This window comes from Triturus cristatus, chromosome 3_2, assembly GCF_964204655.1.
Source record: "Triturus cristatus chromosome 3_2, aTriCri1.1, whole genome shotgun sequence".
Lineage (NCBI taxonomy): Eukaryota > Metazoa > Chordata > Amphibia > Caudata > Salamandridae > Triturus > Triturus cristatus.
Window position 1 is genome coordinate 1,227,568,542 of NC_140584.1, and position 17,579 is coordinate 1,227,586,120.

At 50.9% G+C, this 17,579-nt stretch overlaps 1 protein-coding gene across 5 annotated transcripts in view; it reads left to right on the plus strand.

The window, feature by feature from the left end:
- LOC146859524 (CD5 antigen-like) overlaps positions 1 to 17,579 on the plus strand; it is a 585,933-nt gene that overhangs the window by 408,901 nt on the left and 159,453 nt on the right. The gene's annotated exons all lie outside the window — the stretch shown is intronic.

Consider the following 17,579-nt stretch of genomic DNA (forward strand, 5'->3'; position numbering starts at 1 on the left):
ATAACTGAACAGTGGTGGAAGAACCACCCTCCCCATGGTAGGAACATAGTTTATATAAAATTACAAATGAAGATCTCTGAGCAAATTCTGGTGGATCCCTCACCTTAGAAGAACATAGTACTGTTTACCTCATAATCTCTGCAAAGCTCTGGTTCGTAGAAGGGAATCTTCCATCTGTTATGAGAAAAATGGTGCGCATTAGTATATTGCAAGCATTTCTCAGTCATGCCAAAAAGTGAAGCATTTTTATGGGTAAGCAATACGGAATAACACCAGAACTCCATAACAAAGTGGCTTGTTTTTCGACCTTGTACACAGCGCTCAGACAGTAGAAGTATGAGCTGATGTGGGCTCAAAGGGGTCTTACACAACAAGATGCGAGGTAACGTGCCCAAAAATAAAAGACACAAAGCAAAAATGGTTCTATGGCTCAGGCTAACTTAGCAAAGACTAGAAAGACCCTAGGGACCATATAACACTACTAGTGTCTACTCTACTACCTGACTTGTACTATTGATGTATGTTGTATATATATGTATTAACTTTTTTTTCTATCTTGCTAATGAAAAATAATAAATAGGGGGAGCTGTATATGGCATCTAAAAAATGTGCAATGTTTTTTCTAGGCGTACTACCGACCACCAGTGCCGGGGACAGTGGTGATGTCAACGTGGCTGCTGAAGGAGCAGGAGGAGATGTGGCAGTGGCAGTTGCAGTAGGAGCTGCAGGGGGTGAACCAGCAGCAGGGGCAGGCGTTGGTAAGTTAAATTCCTTACTTATTGACATTACACTGTTGTAAACGGTTGAAGAAGACACCCTTTACTTAGCATTAGCAATAGCATTAGCAGCCGGAGTGTTGAGTAACCAATGGCCTCTTCTATCTGACTTCATCTCAGCTGTGAAAGTTTTATGGAGAAGACTAAAAGTCAGATCAGAGACCTTGATGGATGGGTTGAATGAAAAGGGAAAGAAGAGTGGAAGGAGGAAGGATGGGCGAGATGTAATATTTATGACTGGCAGAGAAGGATACGTGGGATGCATGCATAGGTAGCTGATAAGAATCAGATGCATGGGTGGTTGAATGCCTGAAACTCCAACAAATGTTAGAGGCCATGAAGTGGGAGGATAGATACATACCACAAACGTTATGTACTGTGTTTGCTAATCCTACTGTGCCACTATGTGTAGAATTAATTTGTCTTACTGTTTCGCTCAGAGTATATTGTTACAATGGTCTTGTTTTTTCTTCTTGCTATAGCTACTCCTACCAAAAGGAAACCAGACAGGAAGGAGTTGGCAGCCATGGCCCGGCGCCGGAAGCTGGAGGCCATACAAACAGAATACCGGTGGCTGGTGGTTCTGGAGGAGGAGGAGGCAGCAACAAATGCAGTCTCCTCCAAAGCCCCGGGCCCCAGCCACCCCCCTCCAGTGTTACGACACCGCCATCTGGCAGCCGACTGCTGCTGCACTTCATTATCTAGCACTGCTGCCCCCGTGTATTTGCAATTGTCGCGCATTGAAGCACCGCGTGGCCCGCCTGGAGGAGTGAATTAATGTCCTGGAGAGGCGAGCCCGCCGATGAGTTGAGAACTTGAGACCCTGTTTGATTGCCCCTTTTTTATTGCTTCTTTTGGTGGGTGGGAATCGGGTTTATTATGGACATAAACAATTGGTTGGACTTTTTTGTTCCGGACATTGGTTGGGGTTGGGGAGAGGGGTGGGTCAGGTGTTGTTGTGGGATTTTTTACATAGTTTATTTTTGTTAAGGGATTAAATTATATTTATACTTTACATACGATGTTGTTAATGTTTTGTGGGTGGGGTTACTGTTTTACGTCACACAGTTTCCTTGCTGCTGCAGGGCCACAGGCAGTGTTTTATTTCAATAATTGGCTGACTTTGTAAGACACAAACATAGAGATGCAGTACCCCTCACTGAGTGATTTCTCCTAATAGTACTGTCAGTCTCTCCTCCTAGTCTATGCATTCTGCAACTGGACTCAAGGGGTGTGTGAATTAATGAAAACATTTCAATTATTAATTATGCCTCCCCAAACGTCTTCTCTTACCTGTGCATGATGTTTAACTTAGGCACAGCGATGGCTGCATGGTGATGATGGTTTGGTTTCCCAACATTCCATGGTTGTGGTGGTAGTAGTAGTAGACACTGGAAGTAGCATTTGCAAAAAAATAAAATGAGACAGTCAGTCGCCTGAGAGAGACTGTGGGAGAAATAGTAGAACGACTGTTGGAAGGCGGACCTTGGGGGAATCGGAGAGACCACCCAGAGGGGCCTCACACTGCACGAAGTAGCCGAGCGCTGCTGAGAAGCCTCCTAGGAGAGGGCCTTCTCCTATAACGTACTAGCACAGTAACACCACCACACAGGACTCGAGGATGTTTATCAAGACGAGTAGTTCTTTATCAGCATTTAAGAAGTTACGGTTATCAATATGTACAAGGGGGATCGAGGGATCCACAAGAGTCTCAAAGTCTTTGGTAGGGACGGGGTAGTGGGACAGTCTTTAGTAGCAGCTTGGTACGAGGGTACCTTGGGCCCAGTTCTTGATCCTCAAGCTGGAAGGACTCCGGATCTCGGAGTGGTCGAGCCGCGACGGCGTCAGCAGGCTCTGGCGATCAGTTCATGGAGGTCGAGCCGCGACCAGGTCAGCAGGGCTCTTAAGGTGTTTCAGTTCAGCTCGAGCCGCGACGACGTCACCAGGGCTCTGAGGGAGGCTTCAGCGAGGTTCGGCCGCGACAGCGTCAGCAGGGCCCCGATGTTCTGTGAGGTTCCTTGTCTCAATAAGGTGGAGCCGCGACGCAGTCAGCAGGGCTCGTGGTATAGTCTCAAGCAAGAGTTCTTCTCCGTAGGGTCAGCCGCGATTCGATCAGCAGGGCTCTTGACTCCGGGATACAACTACTGTACCATTGCGGGGTTGCCCCAGATATAGGTCTGGAGCCCTTTGATGTCCGGACCCTTGTGCCTGGGGGGGCGGAGAGGCCGGGTTGGGAGAGGCCAGACGCCCAGCAGGAGAGGCGCCAGGCCCGGGGAGGCCGGAGGACGATCGCACCGAGGTGTTGAGAGACGGTGGGGGTCCCATCGAAACTCCCCTCCTCCGGGAGCAGTGAAGTGGCCATGTGGTGCCCCCTGGCCAGATCTTGGTGCCTCGATGTCAGGGCTTCGCTGGGGCCGAGGCCGGAGGGAGCCGGGCTGTGTGGGCTGGTGCGTGGAGCAAGCATGATCCAAGGGGGGGGGACCCCGAAGGGATGAGGGGTCCCTGTGCGGCCTGGAAAAGGGGCCGCTGAGGCTGGTGTAAGAAAACAGGTACAATCCAAGGGGGACCTCGAAGGGAGGAGGGGTCCCGGGGCGGCCCAAAAGGGTGGCCCGTGTAGGCCGGTGCGGGGAACGAGCACACTCCAAGAGGGTTTATACCACGCCACGAGGCCGGGTCCAACAGGCGTCCCCCCCCAGCCGAAGGCAGGGAGAGTCACCCATCTCCTTGGGGGTTCTCCTCGTCGAGGCGGAAGAAGCGGGACAGGCCGTCGGCGTTGGCGTGGTCATGGCCGGGCCGGTGTTCAACGGAAAAGTCCATCCCTTGCAGCGAGATGGACCATCGCAGCAACTTGGGGTTCTCGCCTCTCATTTGCATTAACCACCGCAAGGGCCGGTGGTCGGTTTGGACCCGGAAGTGGGTGCCGAAGAGATAGGGCCGGAGCTTTTTGAGGGCCCACACTACAGCGAAGGCCTCCCGCTCGATGGTGCTCCACCGCTGCTCCCGGGGCAGCAGCCGTCGGCTGATGAAGGCCACGGGTCTGTCGAGTCCCTCCGAATCTACCTGGGACAGGACGGCCCCAATTCCATATTGGGAGGCGTCCGTCTGCACCACGAACTCTTTGCTGTAGTCAGGGGCCTGTAGCACGGGGGCAGTGCACATCGCCGTCTTGAGAGTCTCGAAGGCCGTCCGGCAGCGGGGGGTCCAGTGCACCTTCTTGGGCTGCTTTTTTGACGTGAGCTCTGTGAGGGGGCCGACAATGCTCCCATAGTCTTTGATGAATCGCCGGTAGTACCCGGTGAGGCCCAAGAAGGCCCAGACAGCTGTTTGGGTGGCGGGGGGCTCCCAGGCCCGGATGGCATCAACTTTCAACTGGAGGGGAGCCACCTGGCCGCTCCCCACTTGATGACCCAGATAGGTCACAGATCCTTGGCCTATCTGGCATTTGCTGGCCTTTAGTGTGAGCCCGGCCCTTTGGAGGGCGGCCAGGACTTCTTTGAGGTGCCCCAGGTGCTCAGCCCAGTGGCTGCTGTATACGGCAATGTCATCTAAATAAGCCGCGCTGAAGGCCTCTAGCCCGGCCAGGAACTTGTTCACCAGTCTCTGGAAGGTGGCCGGGGCGTTCTTCATGCCGAAGGGCATCACCCGAAAGTGGTAGTGCCCATCAGGGGTGGAGAAAGCGGACCTCTCTCGGGCGCCGGGTGTGAGCTGGATCTGCCAGTACCAGGCGGTAAGGTCAAAAGTACTCAGGTAGCGGGCTGCTCCTAAGCGGTCAATGAGCTCGTCGGCCCGGGGAAGGGGATGGGCATCGGTCTTGGTAACAGCATTCAGGCCCCGGTAGTCCACACAAAATCGTAGCTCCGGGGGGGTGCCTGGTGCGGCGGCCTTTGGCACCAGGACGACGGGACTGGCCCACGGGCTGTCGGAGGGCTTGATGACCCCGAGGGCCAGCATCTGGGCCACCTCGGCCTGGATGCAGGCCCGCACCCGGTCGGGTACTCTGTAGGCTCTGTGTCTCACGGGAGGACTGTCCCCAGTGTCGACGTCGTGGACACACCATGGAGTCACCCCCGGAGTGAGGGAGAAGAGGGCCGCAAAGGGCTGCAACAGTTGCCGACAGTCGTGGCGCTGTTCCGGGGTCAGGGAGGGGGCGAGTTGGACGCCTTCGATGGAGCCCTCGTGGTCACCGGTCCGCAGGAGGTCGGGTAGGGGCTCGGAGTCGCCTTCGCCCCCATCGTCGGTTGCTAGCAGTAGGCTTAGTTCGGTCCGGGCAAAGTGGGGTTTGAGCCGGTTAGCGTCTAGAAGCCGGAGGGAGTTCCGGGGAGACTCCATGTCGATCAGGTAGGTGACAGGGCTCTTCTTTTCCACCACCCTGAAGGGCCCGGTCCATTTGTCTGGAGGTGCCAGGGGTCAACCAGTGACATGACCCAGACTTGCTGGCCCGGCTCAAACTCAATGGTAGAGGCGTTTTGATCATACCATTGTTTCATGTCCTCTTGGCTGGCCTCGAGGTTGGCTTCGGCCAGGGCTCGGAACCTTCGTGTCTGGTTTCGTAGGGTCAGGAGGTATCTGTAGACGTCGGGAGGGGCATCTCGGGGCTTCGTCTCCCAGCCTTCCTTGACCAGGCTGAGGGGTCCTCGGACCGGATGCCCGTACAACAATTCGAAAGGGCTGAACCCCAGGGACTTCTGCGGGACCTCCCGGTAGGCAAACAGGAGGCACGGCAGCAGGACATCCCATCTCCGCCTTAGGGGTTCTTCCAGGCCCTTGATCATTCCTTTTAAGGTTCTGTTGAACCACTCAACCAGTCCGTTCCCCTGAGGGTGGTATGGGGTGGTGAATTTGTACGTGACCCCGCACTGCTGCCACAGGGACCGCATGTATTTAGAGATGAAGTTCGTACCTCGGTCGCTCACCACCTCTCGGGGGAACCCCACTCTCGAGAAGATCCCCATTAAGGCCCAGCCCACTACGGGGGCCGTCACAGTTCGAAGCGGGATGGCCTCAGGGTATCTGGTTGCGTGGTCCACGAGGACCAGGATGAAGCGGTGACCCAGGACGGTCCGGGGGTCCAGAGGCCCCACGATGTCTATTCCGACCCGTTCGAACGGGGTGTTGACTGCTGGGAAGGGCTGGAGAGGGGCTTTGACCCGTCCCCCCGTCTTCCCGCTGGCTTGGCAGGTCTGGCAGGACCGGCAGTGGTTGTCCACGTCCCTCCGCATCCGGGGCCAGTAGAAGTGGGTCGCCAGGCAGCTGTAGGTCGTGTTCTGCCCCAGGTGCCCGGCGAGGGGCACATCATGTGCCAGATTAAGGAGGAACTCCCGGAATCGGAGGGGGACCACCAGCACTCGACTGGCCCCCAGTTCCGCAATCTTCTGCTCGCTGTACAGTAGTCCCTCGGCCCATTAGACCCAGTGTGTTCCGGTCTGGTCACCGTTGGCCTGCGAGGCCGCCTGCTGTCGGACCCCTTCGAGGGAGGGGCAGGTCTTCTGTTCCTGCTGGAACTGTTCTCTGGTGGGGCCCCCGTCGTGGCGCCATTGGGCAAGCTCCGGGAGTGCGCCGAGAGAGGCGATCTCGTCCGGGGAGGGTTCCGTGGGCCTGGCATCGGGGTCCGCTTCTTCCTCACTGGAGGCAGGTGGTGGCACGGGCCCCTCGGGCTCGACGGTGTCGGCTGTCATGGACGAGCGGGGGGCCTGGGCGGCCATGGACCGGGTGGTGGCGCAGGCCCATTCGGGTAGTCCCAACATTCGGAGATGCTCTCGCCGCTCCACTTGAGCCCAGGGGGAACTCTCTAGGTCGTTCCCCAGGAGACAGTCCACCGGAGCGTCGTCGCGGACAGTCACCTTCAGCATGCCCATCACCCCTCCCCATTCGAAGGGGATCTGGGCCATCTGGCACATGCTCTCGCTGTTGTCGGCCGTTCGGACGGGGCATAGCACATTTGGCAGGATCTGTTCGGGGGTCACCAGGTGGCAGCAGACAGCGGTGACACTGGCTCCGGTGTCACGGAGGGCTTCGGCCCGTCGTCCATTGATAGTGACCCACTGTTGGTACTTCTGGGTGTTGCTCGGGATGGGTGTTCGGGGCACCATTTCTCGGCTGCCCAGGCAGACCAGGGACATGGCCGCCTGCTCCCACTCAGTGGACCCCCCGTCAAGGGGTTCTTCCTCTCCCTCCCCTTCTCCCAGGGCGGCAGCCGCCAGTTGTCGGGGCGGGGGCCCGCTGGTCCCACCTCGTCGGTTCATGGGGCAGGCAGGGTCGCTGGCATAGTGTCCTGTTTGTTGACAGCCGTAGCAGGTTATCATGGGCCGGGGTCCGGTTTTGGCTGGCGTCGTCCCTCTTCGGGCTAGGCTCGGGGAGGTGTGTTGCTGAGGCGGCCCCCGAGGCGGACTCCGGGGCGGCCCGGCTGGGATGTCCCGATTACGGTTCGACCCTCCTCCTCCGCCGCGCTGGCGGGGGGGTCCGGTGGGGTTTCGCTGGTACTCCCCCATCGAGTTCCGGGGGACTCGGGTGTTGACCCATCGATCGGCCTCGGCGGCGAGCTTCCGCGGCTTGGTCAGCTTGCTGTCGAGGAGGTGTTGTCTTAGCTCCATGAAGCAGTTGTTGGAGAGGTGTTCCCAAATAATGAGGTCGACCAGCTGCCCGTAGGTGGTGACCTTGCTACCCTTGATCCAACCTTCTAGGGCCCTGCTGAAGAAGTCAACATACTCTACCCACGTGGTACCGGGGGTTTTCTTGCAGTCTCTGAAACGCTGGTGGTACATTTCCGCGGTTAGTCCGTAGCGGGTGAGCAGGGCCTCCTTCATATGGTCGTACGAGGTCATCACCTCTTCCGGGAGCTGGAGCAGGGTGTCTCTGCCCTCGCTAAGGAACCGACCCCATAGGCCGGCACCCCAATCCTTCCGGGGTACCCGATGGGAGGTCATGGCCACCTCGTACGCCTTGAACCACTGCTGGATGTCGTCGTTTTTATAGTACTCCTTGACGACATCTTTGGGAATGTGGACCTTGGCTTCGGTGGGTGGCAGAGCGTCTCTATTGCTGGGGGTGCCGGTCTCCCCCTTCTGGGCCTTGAGTTCGAGTTCTTTGAGGCCCCGCTCGTGTTCGAGTGTCAGCCTTTTCTCCTCCAGTTTTCGATGCCGCTTCTTCTCCTCTATCTCCTCCTGTAGCCGTAGCTGTTCGATGGCCAATTTCTTTTCGGCCAGCAGGAGTTGGCCGTCCAGCCGAAGTCGTGCGATCTCTGGGTCCGGACCTTCTCCCGCTCTCGTATTTCTTCCGCGGAGAGGCCAGTTTCCAGGCTGTTTCTCCCTCCGTCCGCTGGAGTCGGTGCTGGTGGCGTGGATGCATTTAGGGGCAGGGCACCTTCACTCTGGGAGGGGCCCGCCTCGGACTCTATCCAGGTTCTCAGGGCTTTCTGCATCTCTTCCTTGGTACCTAGGCCGGTGGTTGCAATGCCCTTGTCCTTGCAGAATTGCTTTAACTCTTTATGTGTATACTCTTCCAATCGTTCTGGTTGGAATTCCATGGTTGCGGTGGTTTCCTGGTTGCTCATGGTCTCTGTTCGTCTGGATGGATAGCGAGTGGGTTACTTGCTTGTACGATCTGCGTTCGGCTTGGATCCCGTCGCTGGCCACCAAATGTTGGAAGGCGGACCTCGGGGGAGTCGGAGAGACCGCCCAGAGGGGCCCCACACTGCACAAAGTAGCCGAGCGCTGCTGAGAAGCCTCCTAGGAGAGGGCCTTCTCCTATAACGTACTAGCACAGTAACACCACCACACAGGACTCGAGGATGTTTATCAAGACGAGTAGTTCTTTATCAGAATTTAAGAAGTTACGGTTATCAATATGTACAAGGGGGATCGAGGGATCCACAAGAGTCTCAAAGTCTTTGGTAGGGACGGGGTAGCGGGACAGTCTTTAGTAGCAGCTTGGTACGAGGGTACCTTGGGCCCAGTTCTTGATCCTCAAGCTGGAAGGACTCCGGATCTCGGAGTAGTCGAGCCGCGACGGCATCAGCAGGGCTCTGGCGATCAGTTCGTGGAGGTCGAGCCACGACCAGGTCAGCAGGGCTCTTAAGGTGTTTCAGTTCAGCTTGAGCCGCGACGACGTCAGCAGGGCTCCGAGGGAGGCTTCAGCGAGGTTGGGCCGCGTCAGCGTCAGCAGGGCCCCGATGTTCCGTGAGGTTCCTTGTCTCAATAAGGTGGAGCCGCGACGCAGTCAGCAGGGCTCGTGGTATAGTCTCAAGCAAGAGTTCTTGTCCGTAGGGTCAGCCGCGATTCGATCAGCAGGGCTCTTGACTCCGGGATACAACTACTGTCCCATTTCGGGGTTGCCCCAGATATAGGTCTGGAGCCCTTTGATGTCCGGACCCTTGCGCCTGGGGGGGCGGAGAGGCCGGGTTGGGAGAGGCCAGACGCCCAGCAGGAGAGGCGCCAGGCCCGGGGAGGCCGTAGGACGATCGCACCGAGGTGTTGAGAGACGGTGGGGGTCCCATCGAAACTCCCCTCCTCCGGGAGTGGTGAAGTGGCCATGTGGTGCCCCCTGGCCAGATCTTGGTGCCTCGATGTCGGGGCTTCGCTGGGGCCGAGGCCGGAGGGAGCCGGGCTGCGTGAGCTGGTGCGTGGAGCAAGCATGATCCAAGGGGGGGGGACCCCGAAGGAATGAGGCTTCCCTGTGCGGCCTGGAAAAGGGGCCGCTGAGGCTGGTGTAAGAAAACAGGTACAATCCAAGGGGGACCTCGAAGGGAGGAGGGGTCCCGGGGCGGCCCGAAAGGGTGGCCCGTGTAGGCCGGTGCGGGGAACGAGCACACTCCAAGAGGGTTAAGACTACGCCACGAGGCCGGGTCCAACAACGACATACAGTACAGAACTTACTGCCAAACAATACTATGCCAGAATAAAATAAAACATAATGGTGGCGGGATAGTCTAGTACAACAAGTTACAAACTGTAGTTGTGTCGAGTCACTCAACTCGGCCTACACTCGACAAAAGCGTAACCGTTAGTGCTGTGTGGGAGGATGACAAATCCAATTGAAGCCGGCAATTAATGATGATGGATTAGGTTCCTTTGGAAACAAAAAATTACCTTGCAAATATACTGATCATGGGTGGGCAAGCAGATGAAAATCTTCGCCCTGCCTTGAAAATTAATTAGTGTTGCTTTCTCCACATCCGCCCCAGCAAGCGTATGATCAATTATTGGTGTACATTTCATTTAGTCACACCTCAATAAATCACACAGCCCGGGGAAGAGGGTTAGGGTTTGATGAATGGTTGGGAAGTGGGGTTTGGGGAAAGATTTGACAAAGAAAAACACTACACATGGACAAACAACAAAACTCAACCTTGGCAGACGACTATATCCATAAATCTGTTAAATGAGAAAAAGGAAATGCATGCATGATGATGATATTTATAACTTGATGGTTAATGATAAGTAGTACTTACTAACTACTACTGGACAATTAGACAGTACAGGGCAGCAGTATATTATGCAATGTGCCTTGCCTGTCTGCCCTCAGAGAGACCCAAATTACATACAGTTTCTGTTCTGTTGTACCGGCCTTACTTTTAAAGATAGCAACGAAAATTACAAAATTGTTGAAGGGATGAATTAGAAGTAGAGAGCAAACATAATAACAACAACACACCGTCGTAACGAATGAAGATAAAAAATTAATCAAATTATTTAAAAGATGTTGAATGTTGTTACTGTTACTGTATGGTGTTATCCTGGTCAAATTGGGTAGTTGCATCTCAGCATTCCTTTTGGTCCTCCCTTCCATGGAAGCTCCATCCATCAATCTTGGGTGATGCCACTGCCTGCCTGTTGGATGTGGATTGGTAAGGTAAGTGTGAGTTGTTTTTCGCAGTATAGCACAGGGTAAGGGCCGGCCTGTAATTGTAGATGGAAAAACAAAAGGGGTATTGAAAAATCAAGGAGAAAAAATGCATAAATTACGGTGGAGTGCAACAAGAGCACTTTCAGTGGCCGCATGGATACATCATGTCTACTCTGTTTCCAGCATTAACCTGCAACAACAACAACAGAACAGAGCAGGCCCACGGCACCAGGCTGTGACCAAACCTCCATTGAGTGTACCTTTTTTGACAGAGGCAGACAAAGCACATCTACAGCAAAATAGCATTTTACAAATTAAGTGACTAAATAATTGCACCACTGTCAGTCATACCACTACAGTCAACTCGACTCCACCACTACACAGACATGTAGGTCTAGTGTGGTTGTTGTTGACTTGTTTACCTTTTATGCCATTCATGAAATGCCCTGACTTATTCCATCAATCATCTCCGATCCTACTGAGTGACTGCAAACTCACTGTGGTCATCATAATGGTGTTGTCCAACTAAGTGTGAAGTGTACAGAGAGAGTCCACATTCCATATTCAAAATGCAATGGATCGGCCTGCAGTAGAAGTACAATTTTGTTATTAAACAACAAGAAGGGAAACATTGACTTGAGTTACTTTCAATGTGTAGATTAAATATTAATAGTACACAAACAATTCACTTCATGCACAACAAACAACAACAACACTACATGCCATCATTCATTACCTGTTCCTTCTCATCTTAAGTTAAGGGACAGCCTCTCCCGGCTCAGAAAGGAGGATAGCTATAGTAGTCATCATGTTCCACTTCTTTTGGAGGGACTCGACAAGGCAACATTTCCTTGCTTGTACTATTATTATTCTACATCTAATCATCACTAATCATCATCTGGCTTCAGGGAAATGGATTTAGGGTGAGTCAGGAGGATGGAGGAGCAGGACTCAGAGTAGTGGACTTCAGTATGCAGACAGCTGCACCTCCAAAAGGCAAGAAAAAGACTAGAAGACGGTGGTGATAGATTTCTTGTGATTCCAAGTTTCGAACCAGATAGACAGACACACACAAATAAATGTAAATAAGGAAGTAAGAAAGTAAGAAGTTCAAGCCTATTTGTCAGGGAAGTATACCACATCCTCAAACTCTGGGGGTTCAGCCAGAAGTAGGTAATTATCTAACACACTAATTCCGTCATCTAAGCCGCAGTCCTCATCTTCCTGCGTTGATTCATGTATTGTGTAATTCGGTGGTTTAAAGTGCAGATTCATTTTGATCATGGTTAACCTTTCCACGTTTTTGGGCGAGAGACTGGTCCTTTTCACTATTATAATGGCACCAGCAGCACTGAAAACAAGTTCAGAAGAAACACTTGAGACAGGGTAGGACAGATAGTTCATCGCAAGCCTACTGAGCACTGGTCATTGGCCCCTTTTCCCATACCAATATCGCAATGGGTTTTGATCAATGTAGACCTCTGTTGGGTCATTCAGATAGGCCTGGACCATGCGCTCAATGTTCAGGGGTGCTACACTTTGCTTGGCCTCTTTTGTCTTTGCATCAGCACTGGACTTAGCAAGCCCCATGCTGTAAATACCAAACCTGTGCCGATTTTACAGGGGCTGATGTTCCGGTTCTTGCTGTTGTCGATAGTGTTGGTGACTGCTTTGAGCCAAACGCACGGCCCTCAGGCTCTGAAGTGGAACTTGACTCTGGATGCCCTGCTGCAGTACTTGTGGGTTTTAGTGGCGGGCCTTTAATTACCAGCCGTTCATTTTCAAAGTCACTGGCTGCCTCAGCTATCAATGTTTTGTACCAGGAAACATCTATTTCAGTAAAAGGAATTAATGTCTTACTGTTCAGTGCCGATTTGTACCATGGATCCAGAATTGTGGTACAAATTAAATGTTTTTCTGTTACAATGCTAGTTTGTACCCTTTTATTTTGAGTTAAGCAACAGGATAAGCTCTCCACCAACTCATATGCTTCTTTTTTTTTCTCTACACCTTTGTGCACTTCAGACACCTCCTTCAGCTGTTTCTCTAGCATGTGTAACAATGGGATAGCTTGGCCCATAGTACAGTCCTCCTTGCTGACTTCACGTGTGAAGACCTCGAAAGGGAGAAGCATCTCAGTCAGGCATTTAACTAGACACCATTGGTCCATCTGAAGGGTCATGCCTTTCACAGTAGCATCCCCTCTTTACATGACATATTCATTGATTGTTCTGTACTGCTCAAACAGACGGTCAAGCATGTAATAAGCTGAGTTCCAACGTGTTGCCACCTCCTGGATGAGTGTTTTGACTGGCATTCTATACTCACGCTGAATGATCCTCCGCTTCTTCCGGGCTTGAAAAGATTGGCTGAAATGTGTGCATATTCTTTTACAAGTGGTCAGTAAGTTGCTGACTATGGCTTCTTTTTTCAGAAAGTCTTGAACAATGATGTTAATGCAGTGTGCCAAACACGGGACCCTGAAATAGCCACCATCCTCCATGGCCTTAAGTACATTACTGTCATTTTCCGTGGCAACAAAACCAATGTTAAGGTCTCTTGGGCACAGCCATTTAAAGACCTTGCTGTTAAACTCTTCCAAAATATTTGCTGCAGTATGAGATTTCTCCATGGTGAACATGGCCACTGTTGCATGTTTCCGAGTAGCATGAAAAATCTCAGCAGTGTCAACAACACCTGCTTCAGATATCTTTTCTCTAAACCCCACAAAAGAGATCCAGTGTGCAGTGATGCACATGTAATCTGTGGCTTAGCAACTGGTCCACATGTCTGTTGTCAGGTGGATATTGTGAACAGCACTCTGCTGCAAAGCTTGTCCAACCAATTCCAGCACATCGTGATGTAGTGCTGGAACAGCAACTCTGGCGAAATAGGACCGGCTGTGAACCTTTCAGTTATGGCAGATGGCTAACACAAATTCAAAAGAAAAAGGGACAAGGTCCAGCGCTAACATTTTAGCCAGCTTCGCATTGTAAAAACATGCCGTTGGGTGGTTACGTTCGTACTGCCCCTCCGACCTAAGCAGGCTGACAATGGTAGGCTTTTTATTTTCCTTTGTGGTGCAGCTGATGGAGATGACTTCTCGAACCCAGTTAGGGTCAGCGACGTACTCTTTATCATTGCAGTACTCTGTTGGCTTGGTGTCTCAGCCTGACTCTTACAACGGTGCCACTGAGATGTTGCTGAGGATGTGGGTGGACCACCACACTGCTGGGGACAGGGCTAGAAATGTCTCCCTCTTGTTTACCTTCCACTGTAATCATATCTTCTTCTATTTCTTCATCCCCACCAACAGCAATGGGTTCTGTTTTACTTTTTTTGTATGCTAAGTAGGTGCGCCTCCCACTGGATAATATGGTGTTTTTTAGATGACTTGTTTGGCCTCCGGTACCATAGTTTGTACCAAGCTTACCCTGACTAACAGTGTGTTGACAAATTGAACATATAGCAACGTTCTCCTCCTTGGTGCTAACTGAAAAGATGTCACAAACTGGGGAGTTGAACTTTCTGGTGCTGCTGGAGGTGCCACTTTCAATGCCAGATGAACTGGAGGGTGGGCGTGGACTTTGACTCTGTGCACTTACAGTACCACTACCTACAGTGGTGGTGGTTGATCTGGATGTAGGTCCCTGCCGGGCCTTAGCAAATGCAAATATGGAAGCTGTAGGTTGTATTGGTGTTACTTGTGTTGGTGGTATCCCTCACAGCAATATGGGATGGGGTAATAATAATGTCAGTCTCCATCTCCACTGGGGCAGGAGTGATGTTCAAGATGACTGGCTCATCATCATCCTCCTCTTCTACGTATTCCTCCATAACTGTAAGGCTTTCTAGAACCTTCCTTTTCCCTACCCTTCTTGCATGGTGTGCCTCACTCTCAGACTGAGCTGGTGGCTTCCAAGTAGTATCTAGATCATCAAAAGGTGGGCTTGAAGAAGAGGATGAACTAACCCTCCTTTTCCTTGCTGGGGATCTGGAAGACAATGGATCTTCTGAAAGAGTGGCTTGCTCTCCTTCCTCTGCAGGAATCTCGATTTCCTGAACTGCCCCTACTTCGGGAGGAAGAAGTACTATTGTGGGTAGTGTTTGTGGCTGTTGTTGCGGCTGTTGTTGCCCACTTATCTGCTGAGTTTTCACCTGCGTTGATTGTTTACTACTTTGCGACAATGACATTTCAACATCACTGCTCGTTAGCGTTTGCGCAAGTAGACTGTCTGCCTCTGCTACACTCATAGACTTGGGCCTAGCTTGGTGGGGTGGGCCTGCTGATGTGGAGGTGCTGCTCCCGGACGCCGCTGATGCAGGCGTAATTTTTTGTTTCCCAAAAATCATATTGGCCGGCACACCAGTTGTGGTAAGTGGCAGTGCCACTTCCTTCTTCTGTTCCTTCTTCTCACTGGCACCTTTCTTGGTACCTTTCTTTGGGGCCATCTTCTTCCTTCCGATGTCAGAAGGACACAGGTGCACAAGTTACATGTGACGTGATGCATAGCAGGACTTTTGTCTGGCAGTACAACAGGTGATGATGACACCACCTCCTCAGTCTTTTCTGTGCACCTGAAAGCAAAGAAGCCAGGAGAAGTACATCAGTGAAATGTTGCATTTGTGGTTGTGATTCAATTACTCCAAGTACAAACAAACAAAATATATAACTTAGTGTGTGGTGGTCACACTTGTTAGTGTTATATTATTAAATATTATTAACACAGTTTAAGTGATAAAAAAAATAACAGTGTAGCCATTTGTGAGACTTTCACAACAAGGGCTTTCATGGTATACTTGGTACACCCATTAAGGATAGGAAAAAAACAAAAATACAATTGTAATGGAAGTGGAACCTGTTTGGCATTAATTTGCTCATCACGTCATTCAGGAAGCTGCAGCTGGCAAAGGGGATGGAAGCAGAAAGCCAAGAGGAACAACGGAAACACATGCAGGACTATATGGCAAAAGCTGCATACTTATAATTACTACCAGAAATTACCATCAGCCACATAGACATTCACAGTCAAAAGCAACAAGCAGGAGGCCTGGAAAACAATGAACGGAAACAGGCCTATAATAGATAAGCAAAGGAGGCATGCTAAACAACACAGCTTTAATGCAATAAAATGCAAACACAAAAATCCACAGGGCTAAACAAGGTGTGCAAGTTACACAACAAACACACCACACACACACACCAAAAGCATTTATTTAGCACACACCAAACAATTGAAATAGCCCCCAAAAAAACACATTTTGCAATTCAATCCAATGCCATCCATGCCCTACATGATGTTTAAAATCAACAGAACACACAGAAATAGTTGTTTCATGCACCCATGACGACCTCTGAGCCTACTGGATAAAAGGCCTATTGGCAGACTAGGCCACAAGCTTGCAGGCCTATGGCATAAGCACACTGGCTACCACCACAAAATGGCCACCAGCCACATGGCCAGGCAGCCAACAACGAAAAGAAAGGGAAGACAGACAACAATGTAGGCCTATGGCAAAAGCACAGCGCCTGGCTTCAAAATGGCCATCATCAACATGGCCAGGCCCACAACAACAAGAAGCCTAGACCACAAAGGAACAAAGGAAACACATGCAGGCCTATATGGCAAAAGCAGCACACTTATAACTACCACCAGAAATGGCCACATGGACACTCACAGTCACAAGCAACAAGCAGGAGGCCTGGAAAACAATGAACTGAAACAGGGCTATAATAGCAAGGCAAAGGTGGTATGCTAAAAACACAGCTTTAATGCAATAAAATGCAAAAATGAACATCACATGGGCTAAACAAGGTGTGTAATATACACAACAAACACACCACACACAAACACACACACCACAAAGGCATTTATTTAAAACACACCAAAAATGTGAAGTAGCCCCCCAAAAAACACATTTTGCAATTCATTCCAATGCAATAAATGCCCTAAATGATGTTTAAAATAAATTCAACATTCACCAAAGGAACTGTTGTTTCATCATGTACCCATGACTAGCTCTGGGCCGACAGGCTACCCTCAATATTCTTTTTTTGAAATGATGACAAGTACAAAAAATGTAGATGCAGAAACCGCAATGCCCCAATCAAACATCACCAACTTACTTGCAAAAACTCAAATCCAGAAGTCCTCAAATCCAATCGTCCTCAAATCCAATGATATATGATGCAGCAGACACAAAGAGTGAACCTTCCAGCTCCAAAGCTCCAATGCAAATGAAAAGTGAACAGGACATGGACAAAGCACTGGGAGGAGCCTGCTAGACAGGAACAGGAAGTTGGAGACTCTGGGACACTTCCTTTCTCTTGAAAACATTTTTTTTTTAAAAGGACTCTTTGCACAAAAAAACTTAATCTAACACAACAAAGACCTGGGTATCAGAAGGTATTTTAAGCCATACAGGTTGGTTCCAACCTTGTGGGTCTTTGGTAACGCCCCGAGTCAAAAGATCTTTTATGGGGTAGTTGCCAACTAGTTGGCTACCTTCACTTTCTTAAAAACCAGAAAAAAGATGAATGGTTTTACTCTCAGCAGTCTCTCCGATGATCATAAAGGTGTCTAAACTTAAATGTGATACACCTAGGGTTTCTCAATACAGTAAACTAATGAGTAAACCGTGAAAAGAACACATAAATGTGAAAAAATGTGAAAGAGACGTGATGGCACCTCACGTGCGCAACCCCAATTGAGCTTGCTGGCTGGTACTCGTCAGCATTGCCCACTCTTCTCATCATCGGCAGCCATCACGCTCAAAAATAATAATAAAGAGGAAGTGTCCAGAAAGAAAAACAAGTTGTGTGACTAAATAGTGAGCGTTAAAAAGTGAAATAGGTCCACCCACTACAGGTTCAAACTTTATTCCTCCTTAGGAGTGCACCTACTTCAATGTTTAAAAAGGTTGCTAAAAATGCATACCCTCCTTAGATGCCAACATGTTTCA